We start from the raw sequence: 21,195 nt of genomic DNA, 5'->3' as shown, positions 1-21,195 counted from the left end.
GGATTCTTTTATCCTAGAACTCATCCATCAACTCACCTGGGTATAACTTTCTATTTCCTTCTAAGGCAGCATTCCAATAAAATAAAGGCTATCTTATGAAATAGATATGCAAGAATTTTGTTCAGAGTTTAGCTTCCTTGTGCTGTTGAGGTGGGTTAGATGTCTTGTGTCATTATTTGGTGCCAGGAAGGATAGATCCAGGAGTAGACTTACTCGTTCATTTAAGAATGCCATTTTTGTGAAGTCCCAGACATGCAGACCCAGGTTACTCTAAGGAGTACATGCAAAAAGACTGTCCAGAGAGCGCAACTCAGAGGAGCCAATGAAACATCTGTCATCACTTACCGATTTAGCATTGACATCAATGCCTGTTTTGGCGACCATCTCTGCCATCTCAAGATTGCTGTGCTTCACTGCCCAGTGCAGAGCCATCTAGGAATTAAACAACAGATTGTCAATCAATGAGGGTTTCTTTCTTTTTCAAAAAAACAAAAACAAAACCCAAACCTTTTAGCATGTCAATCAGTTTACTGTCATCAAGCTTCTGGGAAATATTTCTCCTATGAGCTGGCTAACAAAATCATTGTCTGAGAATAAGAATAGTGTCCAAGTCAACAATTCCTTCCTTGTGGCAGTGAAGTGAAATGTTCCTCTTGTGCTGTGGTAATTAATTTCATATTCAAAGAAGGCATTTTTTTGTTGATGTGTGCCTAAGTCATAGCTGAATGGCAAAGCATCTGCTTCACATGCAGAAGGTGACAGATTCCATCCAAGACATATCCCGATAGGGCTGGGAAGGCTAGGAAGAGTAGACAATACTGAGCAAGATAGACCCATACCCCAAAAGGGTACAAACCAGCTTCTGTGTTCCATAAAACTTAATGTCATCTGGTATAGTATCTCCACAAGGTCCCAGAAAATGCTTAACTAGATCCAAAGGGGGATTTGCTCTGGCAAATGATATTGGGCTAGATCCCTGGAGGATTTGTGCAGCGCCTTCTGAAGGAAGGTTATAAACTGATTGCATATATCAAACTTAACATTGATTCCAATCTTGAGCAAAAGTGCTATCATCACTGCAGATATTACCATAAAGATCCATCTGTTTCTTAGATGTGTCTGTGGGATGTATTCAACTTTATGTTCAACTGTGTTGTGTTTTAGAACATTTTGATGTCAACAACAACAGTTTCTGCAGCAATTTCTACATGATTACGTCTGCTGATCCAACCAACAGAAATTGGAGCTTTTCCTTGCCAAAAGCACAGAGGAAAGTTATCAAACTGCAGCTATTTCTGCTTTGGTGTCTGCAAAGCAACAGGAAAATGAGTAACATTCTGACAACAGTGTGATATGGTGGTTGGAGTGTCAGACTAGGATGGGGAGACCCAGGTTCAACTCCCTGAGCAGTCAGGAGGCTCACTGGGTGAGCTTGGGCCAGTCACCATCTCTTAGCATAACCTACCAGAAATGGTTGTTGGGAGGATGAAAGCAGGTGGGGTAGAAGAACCATGTAAAATGCCTTGTGTTCTCTGAATGAAGTGTAACTTTCTTTTATTAGATTTAGGCAATTTATGCATTGCTTGACATACCCAAATGAGGTTGTGATCTACAGGGACAACTGCGTACGAAATAAAAAATTTGATAGGGTAAAAGAGCCATTAAAGCAACAGGAATGCTGTTTATTCACAATGACAAAATAAATATGTAAAATAATAATAATTCACAGATCATTATCATGTATTGGATTCTACTCATCTATTGATGTTGTACAATTGTGACAGTGCACAGTGCCTTTGTGTGTGTTCCATTTTTTACTGCCTGATCGGCTTTCTTTTATTAGCATTCCTTTTTATGTTTTCTGATGAATTGAACTGAACTTTACTTGCCATGACTTGCCCTAAAGAATCCTGGGAAACACAGCCTGCTGAGACACTGAAACTATTCCAGTGATCCCTACAATCTACAATTCCCAGGATTCTCTGGAAACCTAATAAGAGAATGACTAGCAAGCAATTGTTAAGTCTATAGTGTAGATATATACCCTTCATGAAAGGACTTCATTCCTTTGGTCAGTGGTATCTCTCTAAAGAGGCAAGTGGTTCTTAATGTGATAATCTGACTGATGGGAGATGTGGGAAGTTGAGAGGAGAATGATTTCTCTTGACCTAAAACGTCTCTTCTGCCGTGCTGATGTTTTAATATTTTTAGAATGGATCTAAGCTCCTGGATGAGTCTTCCCCCCTAGGAATGCAACTCCCTTAAAACTTGGCACACATAGTCAAACACAGACACAAATCAAATGGCAGAAAGCATTTTATATTTTGGAAAGCCACAGTGGTTTTCTCCACTTTCCTTAATGGCTCCTTGGATTTCCTTGAAGGGGGGCTTCCTCCAAATCCCTCATCTTAATAATGTTGACCTCATTTGTCCCCCAGGCCATCTCCCCACAGACACAACACCCCCCCCCACACACCAACAGCCCTCCCCAACGATACTCTGCTCTCCCCCCACCCTTGATCCTTGTGGTAAAATGTGCACCGTGAACACAGTTTGACATTTCCTGACATTTCATGAACTAATTACACTACAAATAATTAAGCATGTTCACATCTGTAACAAACGAAGGCAAAATGGTTGTCAGCAGCTGTGATTGATGACCTCCCAGAGACTTTATCTGATGAGTTTCTCTTCAACAACACCCCCTCCCCACATGCTCTGAGGCACACACACACCCCGCAACTCTGTGTAGAACTTGGATGCCATTGTGCTTGCCTTCAGTTATTTAATCAGACCAAAGCAATGAGAAGCTTGAAGGAAGGGATGGGAGGAATTAAAGGCTCAATGATATATTTACATTTTTCCCCCTGGCTGGGGTGGGGCACTGAACAAGAGGCATGAGCACCTCAGTTATTTGATGGTGTTAAAAGCTTGGATATTTCTTTGCTGAAAATGAGTCTTCAGAGCGGAGGTGGTGGTGGAGAGCTAACTTGAAAGCTCATCAAGACAAACCTACCACCAACATCAATACCCAGGATATATAGTGGAAGTTCTAGCCATGGATGGGCTTCAGGGGGTCCATAAATTGGGCACATTCCCACCCGCAATGTACTAAAATTCATTGTACACAAAATTTTGTGTTCATGTGCATTTTTCTGGGGAATGGTGTCCGTAGCTTTCATCAGGTTCTCACAAGGCTCTGCAATCCCAAGAAGGTTAAGAAACACTGCTATATACTAAACATAAGCAAAGGGAACAGGTTGTGTGTGAATTCATGTTTGTATTACATTTATAGGACATCCTCTTTTGGGATGGTACACAGGACACACTCACACCCCACCAAGCAGTCACCCATCCAAGAACTGACCAGATGGAGACCAGCACAGATGGTTGTGGCAGGTGTCTCTTCAAGACCATGTTTTGCTTCTATGTTCGTGCACTTGAAAGGAACAGGGAAAAATCCAACAGAGTTTGCATTCATAGGAGAACTTACCTATTTGGCACTTTTCAAAATATATGTGAATTCACGCTTCTCTGAATTTTGCAACGCCATAAGAAAATGCATATAGTGCGCATATAAATGCATTTATTGGTGAAAATAACATACAAATGGGTGTTATATTGTGGAAATTGTTTTGTGTATTAGGAGAAAGTGTATACAAAAATGTGTTTATTGGGAGAAATTCACACTAAATGCTGATGGATTTTCTGTGGAACTTTTTTAAAAAGGAAAAGAAAACCCCTTACAACTTGATGTGGAAATGTGGAAAATTGAACTTAAGGTTGGAAAAGTAAGAAATGGAGAGAAACCAAAATTGACAGATTATTTCCATCCCTGCTCCCAAATATTTGTGTATTCTTAAACACATTTACAATGGGTCTTAATTATGAGTAACTTAGGACTGCTCTGTTAAGACTGTTTGAAATGCTTCACATATATTATCTCAATAATTATTACAAGAATCCTGTAAGAGGGATCCTTTGTTATGATCTCTGTGTAAGGATAGGGAACTTGCAGCCCTCCTGGTTCTTTTGGATTCCAACTCCCCCCAGGCCCAGCTGCATAGCCAATGCTCACGCACAATGGGAATTGGAGTCCAGCACCACCTGGAGGGCCACAAATTCCCCATCTCTGACCTAAGAGCTAGTAGTGGCAATTCAGTGCACACTGGGAGTCATCCCAGTTGGACTCATTTGAACTTACTTATGAGCAGAAATGGTCACAGATAGGCCCTGTAAAGAACTGAACAGTGGAGCCAAGGATTATGGGAGTTGTAGTCCAACAATATCTAGATGGCCACAAGTTCTCCACCCTTTATATCTCACATTTCAATTCCTTTAAGCATTCAATAACCATGTCCCCTTTGGGGGGGGGCGTTCTTAGAAGAGCCTTGAAGGTAGGCCAGTATTCAGATCATGGGATGAAAGGATGGGATGCACAGGGAAAGTCACAGACAGCAATCTGCTGTTGTTGTTTAGTCGTTTCGTCGTGTCCGACTCTTCGTGACCCCATGGACCAGAGCATGCCAGGCTATGGTCCCTCAAAGTATTGTTGAGTATGTCAATGGCATAAAATCAAAAAATAGATCATTTTTTTCACCTGCAGAGTTATGTAGATTTAGTCAATCTATCTATTGATTACTCAATTATTCTTATTTTTATCCCAAGCTATTATTTTTATTACTTATTATATATACAAACCTTAATCTGAAGATCACAGAGTAGTACGTAAAAATACAAAAATGAAAGCACAAAATGCATAACATAACAGCAAAAACAAAAAGCCAATAACACTCCCCGCTCTCACAAACACACATATAAAAGGCCTTTGGTTGTTTAATCAGCCAAAGGCCTAGCTGAAGAGGAACATTTTGCCTATTTGGCTATATTTGTATTGAATGTGATATTGTTTTTCTATATGACATTGATTTAATTGTTTTTCCTGCATGAAATTGTTTTCATCCCCCCCCCCCCATATATTTCATTTATTTATGGAATTGATATACCACCCTTTGTCCCCAGGGGTCCTAGGGCAGCAAACAGATATGCAATTTTAGAAACAAAAACCAAGCAAAACATTCTAAAACAGATTGAAACTTTCTGAAAACAGCTGAAAATATCTAAAAGCTACAAACTACTAAAAACTAAAAGCAAATACATACTTGCCTGTTGTTGTTGTTATTGTTGTTTGGTCGTTTAGACGTGTCCAACTCTTCGTGACCCCATGGACCAGAGCACGCCAGGCACGTCTGTCTTCCACTGCCGCCCGCAGTTTAGTCAAACTCATGCTGGTAGCTTCGAGAACACCATCCAACCATCTCGTCCTCTGTCGTCCCCTTCTCCTTGTGCCCTCCATCTTTCCCAACATCAGGGTCTTTTCCAGGGAGTCCTCTCTTTTCATGAGGTGGCCAAAGTATTGGAGTCTCAGCTTCACGATCTGTCCTTCCAGTGAGCACTCAAGGCTGATTTCCGTAAGAATGGATAGGTTTGATCTTCTTGCAGTCCCTGTAACACCCACCAAATTTCAAATATATGTGAAAATGTTTGATATATGTTTGAATTGTTGGTGTTTTTACTGACAAGCTGCTCTGAGATGTTTAATAAGAAGCAATTCCTAAATGAAAGGAAATAGCTCTCATACAATGATGCACAATGTGATGCTAGGTGGCATGGGCCCATGCTTCTGGAAAGATTGCATCTCCCCATACCAACCTGCCTGGGTGCTGAGATCCTTGGGGAAGCACCTTCTCTCAGTCCTAGCAACATCAGAGTAAAGGGTGAAAGTGACACGAGAGAGAGCCTTTTCTGTGGCTGCTCCCATATTGTGGAATTTCCTTCCAAGAGAGGCAGCTTGGCTTTCTCCTTGTTATCCTTCCACCAGCAAGCTAAGACTTTCCTGTCCAGACAAGGCTTTTGGAAACTAAGGAGCAGGTGGTGCTGATCTCTGGGCTGCTATCAAGGCAAACTGTATTTTAATTTATGGTTTGAAATGTGTTCTGGTTTGTTTTATTTTTGTTTTTAACTAGTTTGGCTTAATTATTTTGTATTTTATAATGGTGTTTTTAAAAATTGGAACAGGTTTTGTAATCAATGCCAGAGTAATCAATGGCAGTGCGGATGGTTTCCCCCCACCCCAGGCTACCAAGCTAAGGGGCACAAAATAATGATGATGTTGATGATAATTACAACAACAACAGCCTATAGTTATGTGGGTACCAATGGAAAAGATCCATAAAAAGCAACTGTACCAAAGGGAATTATTGTGAAAATAAGACAGGGGGATTTGTCCTCGCTCAGGGCACTGCATTACCAAAATCCGCCCCTGTTTGTATCCCAACTTGGGAGAAAGGCAGCATGTAAATAAGGGACTCAGCTATACAGCTGCAAATAAAATGTTTTTAGTGTGTTTTAAGTGCAATATACAGTGTGAAACTCGATGGCGATGGTGAGCCTAATGGAAAATTCAATGTATTTTTAAAAACACTTAAAAAAAACATTTTCAGAACTTTTTTTATGTGTGTAGATTCCACCACAGTAAGTAAATACAGTGGAACCTCAGGTTGTGAACATGATCTGTGCGGGAGGCACGTTCACAACCCGCAGCGCTGTCTTTCTCATGTGCATGACACGATTCAGTGCTTCTGCGCTTGCGCAAATCACAATTTAGCGCTTCTGCGCATGCATGAGCGCCAAAACCTGGAAGTAACCTGTTCCAGTACTTCCGGGTTTGGCGCGTCTGTAACCTGAAAACTCGCAACCTGCAGCATTTGCAACCCGAGGTCTGACTGTAAATAAAATTAATAAGTAAGGATTTGCTTCCTCAGGAGTAAAACACACTCCCAAGTAAGTGTGTCTAGGATTGCAACATGCAATGCAATATCATTAATGAGTTCTAGATACCTTTTGTTCCAGAAGACATAACCTGGTGAAAATGCATATTAGTGGGTGGCCTTGCCTCTTAGGCACATATTTTGCTCCAGCTGTACAGTTATTAAACAATTATAGGGCTTTCGAAAGAATGAATAAAACAAACTATTGTTCACAGCGCGCTTCAGATTTCATCTCTGTGCAGGGCAGAGCCAGGAAAGGGATGTAGAGCCATTCTCAGATGCTAACCTTTCCTTCCTCATGACAAGAGTCCCCCAACCTCCCAGAGGATCTAATAGGGAAATCATTTATCTTAAAGGCCTAGAAAACATGTCACGTCCGATTAGCAGGCAATGTATTCCCTTTTCAAAAAAGCACACACACACATTATTATGCCTCATGTTGATATGCTGGCTGTATCTTGGCTAAAGCCCTGGGAAGTGGGAGCTACCTTAGAAACTAATTATTTGGACTGAATTGCTGAGTAAATTCACTCTGAGTAGGCACACAATGCCTGCCTTTATATTTGAGTTGCCCAGCTTCTGCTGCAAGTATGCCACAAATCAATCCCCAAATATGTGATAATGCCCATTCTGTGACCTCTATAATAGCTGAGAAATAAAATACACCAAGGCTGCCTGGGAGCTGAGGTTCCAGCTTAGAAGGGCAATTGGGCTGCTGCTGCTGGCATCACACACATGACATTGCATGGGTGCCACATATCGATGTCAGGACATCATGCTTGCAATGCCAGGACATTGGGAGGAGCCACAGGTGGAGCTGAACACAGTGGTAGAGTGACTTGTGATTCCTCTGCCTCCTTCTGCCCTCACCACTGGTGGGGAGCTGCTTCCACCCTCTTTTCCCTCTGCAGCAGGAGGAGGAGGAGGAGGAAGAAGAGTTTGGATTTGATATCCTGCTTTATCACTACCCTAAGGAGTCTCAAAGCGACTAACATTCTCCTTTCCCTTCCCCACCCCCACAACAAACACTCTGTGAGGTGAGTGAGGCTGAGAGACTTCAGAGAAGTGTGAGTAGCCCAAGGTCACCCAGCAGCTGCATGTGGAGGAGCGGAGACGCGAACCCGGTTCACCAGATTACGAGTCTACCACTCTTGACCACTACACCACACTGGCTCCTGGGAAGAGGAAGAGGAGAAGGAGCTGGCTCTGTGCTCAGCCCCCTCTGTCCCCTGATATTTTTTTACAATGACAGCATCCCCCGCCCAAAAAATACTTGGCGGATGGCAAAAGGGCTCGGCCCCCCAGGAGTTAGTGCCCCTACCTGGGAGGAAGCCCCATTCAACTCAGTGGAGCTTACTTATGAGTAGGCATGGCTAAGCATTGTGGAACAGGGTGAACAAAATGGTCAGGGAACTTGAGCATCTCCCTTACGACAGGGATGGGGGACTTCAAAATGTTGCTTGGCTACAATTCCCATCATTCCAGACCACTCGCCACACTGGATGGAGCAAACAACATCTAGGGTGTTTGTTTTTTTAAGGTAAAAGGTAAAGGGACCCCTGACCATTAGGTCCAGTCGTGACTGACTCTGGGGTTGCGGCGCTCGTCTCGCTTTATTGGCCGAGGGAGCCGGCGTACAGCTTCTGGGTCATGTGGCCAGCATGACTAAGCCGCTTCTGGCGAACCAGAGCAGCGCACAGAAATGCCGTTTACCTTCCCGCCAGAGCGTAACTAATTATCTACTTGCAATTTGACGTGCTTTCGAACTGCTAGGTTGGAAGGAGCAGGGACCGAGCAACAGGAGCTCACCCCGTTGCGGGGATTCGAACCACCGACCTTCTGATCGGCAAGCCCTATCCGCATCCCTTTTTTAAGGTACATAACCTATTTTCAAAAAATAAAAACCATTTTTAAAATGTGAAATATTTGAGCAAGAGCTGATTGGCAAAGAATTTCAGGTTTGGAAGTCCTGTAAGAATAATATAATTATTTAGGAGACGTCTAGGAGATGCTTCTAGTGGCAAGGAGGTTGACAGGGTGGGGCCTCAGCCTTTGGTAAAGGCCAGATGAACCTCAGTGACATGGCAGACCACCAACAGTGCCTCATCAGAAGATCTCAGTGATTGAGGCAAAGCATAAGGAATCAGGTGGTCCTTGAGGTCCTTAGGCCCAAGTTGTTTAGAGCTGTCTGAATTAACACAAGAGCCTTGTAGATTCTGTGCTAGCAGCAGCTTCTGGACCAGATACAAGGGCAGCCTCACACAAAACCCATTACAATAATTGAGTCTTGAGCTTACCAATGCATCTGAGGCTATCAGGCTATCTGAGTCTAGAAATTTTGTAAAGTTTGGAGATCAGGGTGAATTTTGAAACCTTTCCCAAAGTTGGTTTCAGGCACATGATGACAAAACTGTATGGCCACGTTTTCCTGACCAGTGGCTGGCTATCTTTGCTAACATTCCACAACCGAATCTGGCTTCTTGGCATTAAATCTGTATCTCTGTGACCTTCATCCCTCAACTTGACTTCAATTTCTGCTAATTCCTTTTCACAAAATAAATTGCATCAGCCAGGGCTGCATTTAGCCAACTGCAGTTCAAATTGTTTCTGTTCTTTCCCCTAAATTCCTTCTCCAGATTAAATGCTGATGCACCAAAGGAACCACTCTTGGCTGAGGCGGGCAAGGCCTAATTAGATTAGTATGGATTTTGGAATTGGGTAAGTACTGTATCAGTAGCCTCCCTAGAAAATAGGTGACATGTCACGGGATATTAAGGATGGCCATTTAATGTAAAAACTTGGGTAACACATGAGTTAAATGGAGAAAATGAGGGAATGCTTTTAACCATTCTCTCAATTCAGACTGCAGAATGGTACATGCAAGTGGTGCTGATTGACATGAGCAGAAGGCCATTATGGGGCTGTGGTATAAAATCATTACAGTAAAAAGCATTTCAGAGCTGCAGAGTGATAGGACCAACATATAATGAATTATCAATAAAGAGCAGGCGATTCGGTTACATTACCTATGAACAGAAAGTGTTCCTTTATATTATTTTTAATTGGCCTTTCAGATGACTGGAATATTCAGTGCTTCCCCCAAAGTACAGGAAACGTCCTTTCATTTCATACACACACACACTTTAGTTTGATGGGCGTATAGGGCATCCAAATTATTATGCACAGACTTGAGCATGCTTATCCAACCTAGTGCCCTCTGGAAGTTTAGGACTACTGCTTCCTTCATCGCTGACTACTGACCATGCTTCCTGAGCCTGATAGGAGTTCAACACCTCTGGAGACCATTAGGTTAGGAAAGGCTGGTAGAAGGATTATCATTTCTGCAAAGCAAGACCACCAGTTTATTTTTCCTTTTTTTCATTACTGTGGCATTAGTGCTGGTACAGTAGTGCCTTGATAAATGATATTAAGGTGCATGGAGCCTTTCTGAAGGTGAACCCCCCCACACACACTTTTAGCTCAAAGGGGAAGACTGTGGCTCAGCAGTAGAGCATCTGCCTTGCATGTGGAAAACACCAGATTCAATCCCTGATATCTCCAAGTAGGGCTGAAATCATCCAACCCTACCCCACCCACACCTAGGACTCTGGGGCAGTCCAAAATGGTGCAACCCAGCAAGAGTTTTGCTGATGTTGTAGCCTGGCTTTGAAAGAAGAAGTGAGAGGGTGTTATGACATGAGTGTAAGTCGAATATGTAATGCCAAGAACTGCTGAATCCTAATTTTACCTTTCGTTGCCTTGAGCGAGTTACTCAATATCCTTTTAAATAAAAATAAAAAAATAAAAAATGCTCATCTTTAAAACTTGGATAATAACCGCCTATTAAACTCTTAAAAAATATGTGATGAGAATTAATTAGCAACATGTTTATGGGGTGCGTCAAAGATGGGGGAGAAATGCCACAGAGGTGCAGTGTATTAATGATGTTTAATTAATCTAGACTAGTAGCCAAGATTTTTATTTTCTCCATATTTTTACCCCCGTTCATGGAAACGGTAGCCAAATGCAATAAAAAAAGGGCTGAGTAATTCATTTTATGGAAATGACTGCTTGTTCATATTATATATATATTGAAACACACGCCACAGATGGTGATTATACAGATGAACTACACACACACACACACACACATATTGTGGCTATTGCTCAAGCATTACATCACTTTAAGCCTTGTAGCATATTATTAAATGTAATGGAATCTGCCATTATCAAAAGGGGAATGCGGGTGCTGATGGATGTTAAATGCATGTTACCTCTTTGTTAATGGGAGATTTGGGGCATCTATCTCTGGCAACACGCTGGGCAAATTTAACGGGTGGTACTGTACAAGAGCTGTCAAGTCATAATTCAAGCAGTCTGGGGTTTGCAGTGTATCAGTTATGGTGAACAAGTAAGGCAGGCTTTGTGGGTTGTAAGTCGGTCTTGTTTTTGTTTAGCACACTGTACCAAAAGAAAAAATATATATCCTACATGGGTTAGTCACTATAGCGTCGTGTAAGAATGTGGGATGGGGGGGGAGTTGATTCAGTTCACATTTGTAGGTGAACTTCCCTAATTTGACTTTCTTTGAGGGGGGGGGGAGCAAACAGAAACATCCATCAAATTCTGAACTTCTCCCAATTTTGTGATGCAGTTCCCCAGCCAAGTACATAATATTGGGGTAAAATGTGGATATAAAAGCAGTTCAAGGTCTAACTCTTGTTGCTCTTCGGAAATCTTTAGCTGTCCTTCATTTCCAAACAATCCCTTCAGCCTTTTCGGAAGGAAAGGTGTATAAATGACAGAGGAATCCAGAAGGAAAGAAGAAAGGAAGGAAGAACAAGTTAAAGCAGAACCACTAATTAGAACATACGGTTCACATACATTAAAAATGTATTGTTATGGCTACCTCTGGAGTTAGGCTAATCCTATGATTTCTAATAATGTCCTGTAAAATTCTTGCTCTATTGAATAACTTATTCCAGCCTTTCTCTAAAATAGTTGTGTGTATTTTTATATATTTTAAAATATATATATATGATGTCATTGAAAAGAGATGAAGGGGAGTGAAGCAGTTCAATTTGAAATGTTGCTGAAAGTGATCTTTCTTTTCCCCAAGTAGTGTGTTATTTCTTGAGCTCAAAAGCCCTTTCCACTTATAAAAAGTCAGTCTTAGGTTGCATTCAGAAGTGCGGAATGTTGCCTTAGTTTTTCTGATTATAATGCTAGTGGTTTTGGCCAATTTTCTCATGGTCCTTTCATATGGCTGTACCTCTTGTGTTAAGGAACTGGGGCTTTTTGATGGAAATCCTGGCATGTCACACTACATTTCATTCACACCAGTGGGTGTGGCATCAACGTATGTCATTGGACAACATCACTACTTCCCTATGCTTTCTACGCATGTGTGCTTCTGCTCCCCCATGCTCCCCTCCCTGATTAAAATAGCAATAAATAACAGTATGCTGGAATATGACCCCAAATGTTATCATTTTACTCCTGTGATTTTCTGGGTTAAGGGATTCCCCCCCCCCCCCGGAGTCCAATAAATGGAAATGAGTGCTAAACAGGTCCTATATTCCATTAGTTTCCTCGAAGTGGGTTTTACACTGTATGAAAGCTCAAATGGCAGAAATGAACAGTTAGGGAAACATCAGGGAAGTGGAATAAATTGCTGTGTGAATGCAGCCTTTGCTTCCTATGGAGTAGTTGACATAGCATCCTATTTGAATGTCTGATGAGGCTTGGAGACCCACCCCGCAAACCATCTCCCGCTCCCCTCTCACTCAGTCTCTTATGCGTGCGCACACACCAAGAATCCAGATCAAATGTTTAATCAAAAGAACATCAGAGAGCATTAACCAGCCTAGAGATGCGACACCAGAATCACAGCTTTGGCAGGGCATTATTATTATTTTTGGCTGGCCATATGTGCCGCAGGTGCACTCCACTCCGAGCAAAAAGGCCAAGTTCATTAAGCTTACAAAATCTATGCTAAATCCTAGGCTATTGAGCAGATAAATTAAAAATTGTTGGACCCTTCCAATCAAATCTGCAAGGACCTCAGACTTGCTCTAAAAAGTTACATTTAATTAAGCAAGTAATATATTTCACTTCCAGGCAATACCTTGTGAGATTCCAGTTGCCTTCTGCAGGAAGCAGTTTAGTAGCTAGCACCTGAGAAGTCAGCAAGCCCAAGAGGTTGACTGGTGTAAAGGGGTTCCCCACCCCCTCTCGCTGGGCTGACAAGCTCTTAATGCATGATATTTCAGGGAAAGGGTATGTGCTTTTGTCTAATATGCAGCCCTCTCCACACAATGCTCTCCAAATCCCGAGAAGCCAAAAGGAGAGTGGGATTGTGTCCTCTTAGTGATTCTCCTCCTCCTTCTCCTCCTCACTCACCTTTCAAAAACCACCTTTCTGTGCCTGGTTAGAACAAGCCAATTTGAACATTAAAAAAATTAAAAAGTTGTAAAGGGCTTGTCTCTCAAAGCCGTTAGCAAGGCGCCTCTTGCCCCTGATCACATTTCATAAATGCCTTGATTAAATTTCAAATAAATTATAAGAGCTCCTGCTTGTATCACCTTGAAGAAAACTCCCTTACTGTTAGATGCTAGCGAGTGAGGAGGAGGAGGTTATATTTTAAGGAAGAAGCAAAGCAAAGACTTGCTATGCCCACCATGCCCTATAGTTGGGTGTTTAGTTGAAATCTGGATTTATATTTTTAATGCATTTATTTGGAGGGGTGAAGGGAATGCCTATTCCTCAGAATCTTATGTTTACATATACAGTATTTAAGCATTTAGTACAGGATGGGGCTATATTTTGGAGCCTAAGAGGATTGATCCAGGATCCAAATGCCTGTGGCAGGTGGGTCTGGATGAAAAATTGAGCAGGGCCAGAAGCAATTGTGGGTGGAGCAACAGAAAAGACACTTACATTTGTACAATAGGCTACATTCCAGCCACACTAAAGTCAGAGGTTTCTACTGACCCATACATGAACACACACAAACGGTAAGCTTTGATATCCAGGTGGTGAAAAGTAGGGTATAATTTAAATAAATACTGTATTGACCCAAATACTGTATAAGCCGCACCCACAAGTAAGCCACACCTTTAAAATTTGGCAGCTTGGGGGAGGCTTGTGAGTGGTGGATGAGCACCATTGCCCTGCACTCCCGGGCTGATTCTTGGGGGGGGGGGGGGAGCCACGCCGCTTTGCTGGTGGCATAAGGTTGTGAATATAAGCTGCACTTTAACTTTTCATTTTCTCATTTTTATTTTTAAAATATTTTTATTAATTTTCCATTTAAACATATATAATCACATCATTATTATCCACTTTACTTCTTTGGCTCTTTAGAGTCTGCCGACTTCCTTCCCTCCCACCTCTTGGCTTTCAAAAGTAACCTTTATATCACAGCATTTTATATATTTTCCAATTCTAATATAACTCATTACAAAATACCTCAAATTTTAAATAAATGTAGAAAGGTAAAAAAAAATTCTCATTACAAGTCTTCAGATAGCCCTACTAGTGTTGTTAATTGCTTGCAATGATCTTTCAAATATTGTATAAATTTACTCCAGTCTTTTTGGAATACTTGATTGTGCTGGTTTCGGATTTTTCCCGTCAGCTTCACCAGTTCTGCAAAGTCCATCATTTTCATCTGCCACTTCCTTTGGAACTTATTCTTGTTTCCATTTTTGAGCTAAAAGGATTCTTGCCACTGTTGTTGCATACATGAACAGTCACTTTAACTTTTCATGATGGGAATTTGGAAAAAGAAGTGTGGCTTATATTCAGGCCAATATGGTAAATCAAGTAAATCTCAGCCAAGTCATATTTCCCTCAGTGCCCCTGACATAGTACTGCTCCAGAGCATGGTAGAGCAACTAAAATGGAGTGTAGACCCAGACTCCTGGCATTGGTTAGAGGCCTGCGACAGGTATTACACTACCTAAGTTCTGGGATCCCAGCAGCTGCCCAGTGACAACAGGCGTTGAAACTGCTCCACTGTGCAAGTGATTGGGTAGCATTCAGACAGTGTTTTATTCTGTTTTCTCAAGGATGTCCTTCCTGGTGATTTTCACATCTCATGCCATCTTTCAAATGACATAAAAGCCACTTCTGGAAATCTAGTGAAAGTTCAACCATTCATTTCTGTGTTAATTGCTTCTGAAAGGGGTGGTGGTGGGCATGCATCCTACTTAACACTGAATATATAAAGGATTGTCCAACCCAAGTCCAGTTAAAACACAAAGCGCCAAAAGAAGGAAGAGCAGGAGCTTTGAAGTTCCCCATCAACATCAAACACCCAACCAGTTCTATTGGTGCTTGAGGTTCATAGGGGAAGCAGGAAGTGCAGAGTCACAAGTTCATATCAAACATCAAAGAGCATCCAGGACCTTGGATAGCTCCACAGATTTACGGTATACATGCTTTTTTTTTTTAAGGTAGTGCTGAGGAGGCATTTGGTCAACTCACCTGAAGCAGGACAGAGTACTGAATCAGCATTCTGTCAATTGGATTGGGAGGGTGATGGGAAAAGGAAAGATAAAGAGCTTCCATGGCACAGACTCAACCTTACCGAGGCAAAGCATTGTGGGATATTCACTCACTCAATATTTTCAGAAAGAGAACACAAACCAGCAGTAACTAAGTCAAGGAATCCATAAAGAGGCAGTGTAGCAAAGACAAAAGAAGATTACAGAAGCTGCTCCTTGAATAGTTAATGCAGGCTGTAACTCTTCCAAGAGATGCAGGGAGCACATATATGAAAATGGGCCGGGATATCATTAGATCACAACACAATCAATATCTTTATTATGGTCAATTGCCAATATTCATAAACTTTGGTATTATGAAGTAATACCAAACAAAGCCAAATATAGAACCATAGCAATAACATTACTAATAACTGTCTCATAATACAGAACACCAGAGGCATAGAAAACAAAATTGCAACTTCTATCATAATAAACAGCAAGCAAAAACATTTAAACATTCACATCCAGTACATACATAGCAAATTAGAAACACCATAAAAATGACGCAAACCCATCAACTACTAAAAGCAAGTTTTGAATCTGGCATCTAAGAGAATTCAGAGTTGATGCGCAACACATCTCAAGAAGATCTGAGGTCAACATTCCCCCCCCCCACAGGTTGAATTCAGACTTTAAGGAAGCTTAACATGGTTTGATGTGATAGAGCATGGGTAGGCAAACTAAGGCCCGGGGGCCGGATGTGGCCCATTGCCTTCTAAATCCGGCCCACAGCGGGTTCGGGAATCAGGGTGTTTTTACACGAGTAGAATCTGTCCTTTTATTTTAAATGCATCTCTGGGTTATTTGTGGGGCCTGCCTGGTGTTTTTACATGAGTAGAATATGTGTGCTTTTATTAAAATGCATCTCTGGGATATTTGTGGGGCATATGAATTTGTTCATTTTTTTCCCTTCAAAATATAGTCCAGCCCCCCACAAGGTCTGAGGGACAGTGGAGAGGCCCCTGCTGAAAAAGTTTTTTGACCCCTGTGATAAAGGAACTGACAAACCATAGCTTCTGGCTGGCTAGGTTTGGACACTTCTTCATTTCTACACCATGCTTTTTGGGCAACCAGAACTGTCCACGGCATTTCAAATAGCGCCCACAGTAAAGTTTTGTATAACAGCATTGCAATACCAGTACGAGTCTTCAGCAAGAAGGTGCGTGTGGGAGGGGGGAATTATTAAGAGTTGGCTTATGGACTGTCATGTCCATTATAAGAACTGCCATTTGAACAGATGCCAAACCTGAATCACCACTTATCCTATTGAGAATGAAACTGAATAAAAGCCTGTCTAAATTCTGTGTCAGCCTCCATATCATATGTTTCATTCAATAAGGCAATCAAGATAATAAGAAGGTAGGGAAAAAAGCTCATTAATGGTCAAGGCAGACACTGAGTCAGGTTTTCCTTTATTGCTAGTGTATCCGGACAATTTTCATTTATTGGGGTTTTAATGTGAAAGGGAGAAGTGTTATGGGGAGAGACAATGTCCCCAAGGGTCACCCCATACCAGAAAGTTTTTATTGAGCAGAACCACAGCAATGCTTATAGAGCTTTATTGGCTGAATATTAGATTTTGTTTAATGGGGGGGGGGAGAGAATGAAAATCAAATGTCTTTGGAATGTTTGAGGATATTTAAATCCATATAAATCCATTCAGTTGTGGGGAATAATGTTTCTAAATATCAGTTGCTGGAAACCACAGGAGGAGAAAGTGTTCTTGTGCTCGGATCCTGCTTACAGGTTTCCCACAGGCATCTGGGTGGCCACTGTGAGAAAAGGATGCTGGACTAGATGGGCTGTTGGTCTGATCCAGCATATGTTATTGTATGTATATCACCCATCCTGGAAAATGAAAGGATTAATTATTGTTAACTTAAAGGGGACAAAAACGCAAAGACTCTATTTGGTGAAAGTTAGTCATTATGAAGTCCTCAGAATATCATACTCAGAGTAGACCCACTGAAACTGTTATAAAATAAGAAACGAAAAACCCTGCTGTCCATCTGGTCCATCAGCCTTTTCTCACAGTGGCCACCCAAATGCTCCAATGGGAAGCCTTCAAGGAGGACCTAAGTGCAACTGAGCTCTCACCATCCACTAGAACAACTTATTGGTCAAGACTAATTGAAGCCCAATAACATTGAATGGAGGAATTAATGCACCAGTTTAACCAGAACAGGACCAAGAGGGGGAAGAAGAAGGTGAACATGGGCTATAATGGGGAAAATACTGATAAACCATGGATAAGCATGGATAAACTAAGAATGTATCAAGTGATTGTCAGGAGCTCAACCTACACTCAAGTAGGACCCTGGCAGAGACACATGTCCAACTGGCATGTTCTCTCCCTCCTGGTCGATCGTTCGGGAGCTTCATTAGCTTTCTTCAGCCCAAACATCACAGCAGCCAATGCCAACAGACACCGGCATACTTAGGGATCCACAGAGTCTTCACAGCTTGCGTAACAGACCTCAGCAACTCAGCATTTTGGCTAATCTACTTTATTTACATATAAACACACACGGAGCACTGCAACATGGCTCCCTCTGTCTCTAGCATCAGACAGCAAAGAGAGAGAAAACAAAGTCCCACTTCACGGAACACAGTAACACAAACATTCTGCCTCCGTCACTTCCCACTCTGTGGAGTCAAAACATACACCGTCATGTGATAGACAAAAATCCCATGACTGCAATCATGGAGCAGGAATTCTAACAGTGATTGCACTGGGTTCCATTCCACTAGAAAGACACTAGGCTTGGCAAGACACAAGGAGAAGAAGTAACCCTGAGAATCCTCAGAAGATTCTGCAAAGAATGAGGAAATGGCCACTGGGTCATTGTTGCCCTATTGAGGGACTGGTGAACCACATTTACTGCTTTGGATGATGGGGTAGGACAGGGATAAGATTATTGTGTTCTGAGGTTGTGGGACTCCAGCTCCCATCAGCCCCAGCCAGCATAACAAATGGTCAGGAACATTAAGAGATGAGGTCATGATCTACCTTCAGGGTTAGAGGCAGTAATCTGAATAACAGTTTCTGGAAACCACAAGAAGGGAAAGTGCTCTTGTGCTCAGGTCCTGCTTCAGGCCTCCCACAGGCATATAGGAGGCCACTGTGAGAACAGGATAATAATAAGAATAAATGGGTCACTGACCTGATCTAGGAAGGCGCTTCGCATCTGGGACAGGATCCACATTCCTACCCTAGGAGAACCTTCTCATCTGCAAGTTCCTCTGGTGATGGAATGCATTTGCATGCCAGTTGCCCTGAATCAGAAGTGGGAAAAGTACCCTTTACCTCCTGCTTTTGGGCTACCTGGTCATGTTCACGTTCACTATCATTTTGTATTGTTTCTATACGTTATCATATAGATTGCTATATGCCACCTTGCATATTGTACAAATTGACAGTATATAAATGCTTTTCTAAATGTGGTAAAGTAAATAAAAAATGCACCCCCAGTCATTTCAACCCAACAATGAAACACCTTGCATCATGCTAGTGAAATGATTCAGATGATTTGGTAAAAACATCAACATCAGAAGGCATGCATTAGCTTCATAGATGCTTGAGATCCATGGAGAAACAACTCTGGGGGGAAAGTTATTCCTATCTCCCCCCTCACGCAATATCATACTCGGGGGCGGTCCTACTATTAGGCAGAATGAAACATCGTCCTCAGGTGCTGGCAGATGTGAGAATGCAGGGAACAGTGGTGAGTTTTGGGGACTAGAAAGGTAAGAGAGATGTGTTGATTAATTGAGCTGCCCTTCACCACTCATGCTAACCTGCTGTCTTCACATGTAGATGTGTGGGGGGGGGGTGACACTGCCCCTTTGCCATTGTTGAAGTCACATCCAGCTGCCAATCTGGTCGGCTTTTATTACATAGGTGAGGAGGGCGGTGTCATCTTGTTCTTTGCCTTGGGTTGCAAAATGTCTTAGAAGAGCCCTAAGAATGATGCAGGGCTTGCGGGAGGCAGAAGGTGAAAACTCTTTGGCAGCAGAACATAGGATGCTTCCAGGCAGACCCATTATTCTATTAGTGTTGGCTGCGGTGATGGCTGAGGCTGCAAAGTAGCAACAATTTCATTAGGATGGGAAAACACATTTAAAAGAGAACCTAGAATGCTGCCACTTAAAAACAGGATAAGGGTAGATTGCTTATAAACTCAGAGCTGTTGTGTCCGCTAGGGATAAGCAACTCCCTTCAAATTGATTCAGAATTGGGCTCAGTGAGCTGAGCTAGTAACAACAACAACAACAATCCCTGTAACAGTTATTTCCTGGTTTTATCAACCCATCGTTTGTGTTTGCATCTTAACCAACAAATTGTGGCTGGTCTGAGTTCTTCAGAGCAGGATTGCATGCCACCATTTAGTTTGGGGTAGGGAAGCTCACTCAAATCAAAGCTTACCAGTTCAGATGTAACAGTAAACTATGGTGCGAATAAATCAACTAGCAACATATTAAGTAAGCTGCACAAAGACAGAAGGGAAAGAGGAAGCTTAGTGAGCCTCAGATTGAAGGACTGTTGGATACGTGATGCACGTTCCCCTGTGAAACAGTGCTAAAAAAAATGATGAGTTGGTTTATTGGATCAGACCCAAAGTCCATTTAGTTCAGCATTCTGTGCTTAGTTGGGGAAAATGCATTGTTGCTGACTAAGGGTGCATGCAGACAAGGGGAATGTTGTTAGTGTTCCTAGTTATAATGCTAGCCCTTCTGCCCAGTTTTCTAATATTCCTTTTACACTGCATTACCTGTTGTGCTATGGCACTGTGGCAATTTGACCAATATACTGGAATGTCACATTAAATTGCATTCACAACAGCAGGCATGGTATGCCACCACAATGAACATCGTTGGACAAACTCACTCCTTCTCTGCCCTTTCCACGCATGCTTCTGTTCCCCCAAGATTCCCCCATGAAAACAGCAGGAAAGAGCTATATGTCAGAATACAGCCCCAAATTTTGGCATTTTACTCCTGCAGTTTTCTGGGTGGAGGGAGATGCAAAATGATTTTTTTTCCTGGAACAGTGTTAACACAGAAATGAGCGCTAAATGTGCACTATATTCCACTAGATTTTCAGAAGCAGTTTTTAAGTTGCATGACAGCTCAGACATAATATGAAATTCAACAGGGAAATGTCAGAGAAATGGAATAAACTGCTGTGTGAGAGCCAGTGTGGTGTAGTGGTTAAGAGTGGTAGACTCGTAATCTGGTGAACTGGGTTTGATTCCCCGCTCCTCCACATGCAGCTACTGGGTGACCTTGGGCTAGTCACACTTCTCTGAAGTCTCTCAGCCCCACTCATCTCACAGAGTGTTTGTTGTGGGAGAGGAAGGGAAAGGAGATTGTTAGCCACTTTGAGACTCCTTCTGGTAGATAAAGTGGGATATCAAACCCAAACTCCTCCTCCTCCTCTTCCTCCTCCTTCTTCTCTTCTTCTTTTTCTTCTTCTGCATGGAATAGATCCCTAAACGGCCTTGGTCCAGTATACTTGGAGGAGTGTCTCCACCCCCATCGTTCTGCCCTGACACTGTGGTCCAGTGCCGAGGGCCTTCTGGCGGTTCCCTCGCTGTGAGAAGCCAAGTTACAGGGAGTTAGGCAGAGGGCCTTCTCAGTAGTGGCACCTGCCCTGTGGAAGGCCCTCCCACCAGATGTCAAAGAAAAAAACAACTACCAGACTTTTAGAAGACATCTGAAGGCAGCCCTGTTTAGGAAAGCTTTAAATGTATGACAGACTATTGTATTTTAATATTTTTTTGGGAAGCCACCCAGAGTGGCTGGGGAAACCC

The sequence above is a fragment of the Podarcis tiliguerta genome (genome assembly GCF_965153285.1).
Source record: "Podarcis tiliguerta genome assembly, chromosome: 8".
NCBI classification, from domain to species: Eukaryota; Metazoa; Chordata; class Lepidosauria; order Squamata; family Lacertidae; genus Podarcis; species Podarcis tiliguerta.
Note: the sequence above shows the minus strand (reverse complement) of the source record.